The sequence below is a fragment of the Papilio xuthus genome, unplaced genomic scaffold, assembly GCF_000836235.2.
Source record: "Papilio xuthus unplaced genomic scaffold, Pxut_1.1 DF827570.1, whole genome shotgun sequence".
Lineage (NCBI taxonomy): Eukaryota > Metazoa > Arthropoda > Insecta > Lepidoptera > Papilionidae > Papilio > Papilio xuthus.
This window is the reverse complement of record NW_013531079.1, coordinates 831,969-836,595: the sequence shown is the minus strand read 5'-3', so window position 1 is coordinate 836,595 and position 4,627 is coordinate 831,969.

The following is a 4,627-nucleotide window of genomic DNA, read 5'->3' as shown; positions in this document are numbered from 1 at the left end:
CTCGAAGGTTTATGGCTATAGAATACATTATTGGTTCAATTATAGCAAGATTTTCATCATATATCTGCTCTTTTCCTTTAGCATAGTATGTACAGTCAGCTGCAGAAATATGTATACATTTATCTTTATAAACTTGTATATAACTTCCTTTAGTTACAAAATTACGTTTATGCTTCATAGTCGGAATGATATGGACGGATACTTGCTTATATTTTGTTTAAACCGAAGTCGTATACAAGTTTCTAAAGCTTAATAAATGTATAAATATTTTTGGAGCTGACTGTACTTTTCGATATAACTACTTTTTTACACAATCTATCCACAATTTCTTTGCCTTTCCTCTACCTTTGTAACCACTCCACATTCCATCTAATTATTATAAGGTTTTATTGTAATTTTACAGATAATATCTTGTTACTCTGTAGAATTTAGGATGGAATCTCTATGAAGTCAAATTTGTTATAATTTCATGAATTCTTTTTTTTTTGTTAACGCGGGGAAAGCGTTTATGCACTTCGCCGTCCGTGCTGCGGGGGTAGCAGAGACGATTTCGTGTGGAACTCCCGGCCTGGGAACAAGACCGAACAACCCACTACACCCCGCGGTGTTCTCCTACGCCCAACCGGACCGTGGCATCTACGTTAGTTTATCCACGGCCGAAGTAACTACTTAAACCATTTATAATTTTATGTAAGTAAATTAAGTCAATAATAATTTCATCCTTTCAAACACGAACAACCAAAGTATATTTTTCTTCATTATTTTCATCACAATGTAATCTTTTCTTTATAGTCAGTAGATACAGCGAAATTTGTTGTCGATTTTCCGAATATAGTGATAGAGCCCGCTTTAACATCTTCGCACGAATTGTCCCGGCTCGCCCGGTGAAATACCACGACCACATAGAAGACAGGCGTCAAGTAGAAGCAATTCCGCGTACAGTCTGATGAGTGTGCGTCCCGGAGGCCTAATTTAGTCCTCTTTCCCTTCCCACCCTTTTTCTTATAAGGAAAGGATGGGAAGTGGAAGTGGACTTTCCGGATGAGAGGATGCATGGGAAGGAAAGATATTTTCTTTCTGTGCATTCTATCCTCCGTCGATGAAAGGTAGGCAACGCATATACAATTGGGTATGTTTATGGGCAACGGTCACTTCGCTATTTCAGCGATTTCAGATGGCCGCTCGCTCGTTTGCGACCTTATAATATAAAAAAAAATCGTAGGAATAAATATAGATAATTAATTTAATACGTATGAAGTTTTTTTATTGTTTATATTAAATCAACTTTTATGAACGAATACGATAACATTCAATATGTGTAGAGTAGGGACTCTCCCTCCTCTAAAACAATCAGCTTTATTAGTACAACTAACTGACATGGTGTGGTCCAAGTTATAAACTGAACCCGGAAATAAATATGATTCAGAAGCTTGAAGCTTTGATTAAAAACGTCAAAGAAAACAAAATCGCTATATTAATTAATTTTAAGGTTTAATTACGATTTTGAATTAATTTTTTCATATACATGATCTCTGTACTTACCAAAAAGGGTTAAATTGTACTGTTTTTCTGATTCTATCTGTGGACAAAATAAAATAATGTTAAAATTTGTTATCAGAAGTAATTAATAAACTCTTGTGCAAGACTGTCAATGGTATGATATGAAACGTAGCATTATTTTTAGAAGAAAAGGGGAGCATCGGGAACACTGAGGTTTAACGACGCCCATGGACATCTTCAATACCAGATTAACCATATCATACCATAAAATTAGCGGTAATAAATAAAGAATTATACCATGTTTCAAATCAATCTGTAAACGGAGAGTAAATCTAACTTGAATTACTAGATTAAATCCAAATAGACTTAAGTTTATAAATCGCTTCTTAAAAGTAACTCGCTACCGCTTATGAATTACGCCAATCTCAAGTATTACGAGTCCAATAATATTACCGATGAGTCACGTTAGCGCATATTGCTTAAGAAGCGGTTCGTTTCCATTGTTATTGGCACGATACGTCAAAATAACTAGACGGTCACGTCATTGTCAGTAATCGACGTTGCTGTTTAAATAAAACGCGATTGAAGACGTATTTCTTGATGACCTCCATACAAGTCACGAAGTAAATTATGACGTAATACTTATGACAAACTAGCTGTCGCCGTGGCTGTCCGCACAGAAAAAAATAGTAGCCTATGTGTTCTTCCAGACTTTGTTCTATATTTATGCCAATTTTCATCGAGATCCGTTCAGCAGTTCCGGAGATATCTTCTAACAAACATCTAAACATTCGCATTTATAATATTAGTAAGATTAAACTGTAGTTTGTCAAAAAACTTACATTTTTTGTATAATGGAATATCTCTAACTGGAACCTTGCTTAGTCAAGAAAATGCTGTTCCCTGGTACAGACTCCTCAAATACTATATACCGAAATATACAAACTTTGTAACTAACAATTTTAATACACATAATTTATAATCTGTAGTTTGTATTTAAAAAAACAAACTCTGTAAGTTAATAGTAAAATATGACGGTACTTACTAGGAATTCCCCGTCAAATCTTACTAATAATATAAATGCGAATGTTTAGATGTTTGTTAGAAGATATCATCAGAACAACTACAAGGATCTTGAAGAAATTTGGCATAGATGTAGAACATAGTCTGGAAGAACACATAGACTACTGATTACGTTTTTTTTATTTTCGCATAGAAGTCGGGCGCGATAGGTAATGAATAACAGAATAGTTTATGTATATATCTACTTATGTGTAAACAGAGTTATGTATAACAAACAACGAAACTTTTGAATATTCCCATGAGATCGTATATAACCTAATTTATATAATATCAGACCATAACTTACTCATAGACAATAGAACAAAAGAAATCTCATAATAATAATTACGATTCCTCTTGATTCATGATTTATTTTGATTTCTATCATTCTGTTTATTATTCTGTTATAATTTTATTTTACTATATTTTATTAACATTCTTCTTCTTCGTCGTTACAGTCTTGTCAGACTGGTCGTGGTCATCACGTATCAGTGACCCGCTTTACCAGCCGCCGCCACTCCTCTCTAATCGCTGCTTTTTTTGTACATTGGTGCAGGGGGACATCCACAGCCGCTCTGATTTGGTCGGAACTCATAGGCGATCTTCCTCGTGGTCTGTTGCCCTCAACTTTCCCCTGCACCACCAAGCGCTGGATGGATTCGTCATCACGTCTACAGATGTGACCAAAAAATGGAAGTATGCGAACCCGAACAATGCATGATAGACGCTGCTTGATGACGAGTTCTTCGAGGATTGACTTGTTTGTTGTTTACTAACATATGTCCTTTATGTTATCAGAAATGATGATTATTGCATAATTATTATTCTTACGTTTCAGAAGTAGAGAGCGGCTGATTGGTCAGCAAATAAAACACCGCAAGTGGTCATGGATCGGCCACACGCTACTTCGGGATCCCAGTCATATTCCCAGGGAGGCTTTGGAGTTGGGCCGCGGACGAGAGCGAAAGCGTGCCCGTGGTCCCGTCCCGATGCGTTGGAGGAACAGAGGGGTTTAGTGGGTATGCCTCCGCTATGGAGGAGAATCCCACATAACTACCGATTCCCCTCCGGGGCGCGGAGTATGCATAAAGCATTCCCCTCTAAAGAAAAAAAAAAGGGAGGCTTTGGAGTGGATCCCGCTAGGAACAAAAAGACGTGGCCGTCCTTAACAAACTTAGGCGCTCAGTAGCTGCCAGACATGGCCAGAGACCAAACGCAGATCCCAAGATAGAGCGAACTGGCGGCGCACTGTGGACGCCCTCTGCCCCACTGCGGGGACATAGGACTTTAAGTCAAGTTAGGTTTCCAAAATATGATTTAAACAAATAAATAATTATATCATAAGAAGATTTTTTTATACATATTTAAGGTTACATACTGTTTCATAACCACGTTGACGTTCCCAATCACCAGCGGTCAAAGGGTTAAAACACTTGACTAAACAACGTCTAGCTGTATTTTTAGGAGTAATCTTACTAATATTATAAACTAGCTGTCGCCCGCGACTCTGCGTGGAATAAAAACAAAGTTAAGAAGCCTTTGTGTTCTTCCAGACTATGTTCTACATCTATGTCAAATTACAGCAAGATCCATGTAGCAGTTCCGGAGATACCTTCAAACAAACATCCATCCATCTAAACATGCATATTTATAATTTTAGTACGAAATAAGATGTGAAAGTTTTTATGAATGTTTATTAGAAGAAATCTCCAGAAGGGCTGTATAAATCTATAATAGCTGTAATTTGACATAGATGCAGAACATAGTCTGGAAGAACACATAGGCTACTATTTTTTTTTCAGCTCATAAATTCGACCTTCATTGTAACAAAGGAGAGTTTAATTTGAATTCTATATAAAGGGTCACACCCACCACTTATCGTTAACAGGAAGTTTGTTCAACAGAATCACTACAGCAAAAAGCATTTCCTGTCTTAGATTCTGCTTACTGAAGCGTTTAACTTTTATAACGCCCTCATTGTTATACTAAAAGTGCAATTATGCACTTTATTTTTAAGTGTATAAAGTTGGTAATAGTATAAGAAGTACAATGTCTGACAAAAGTT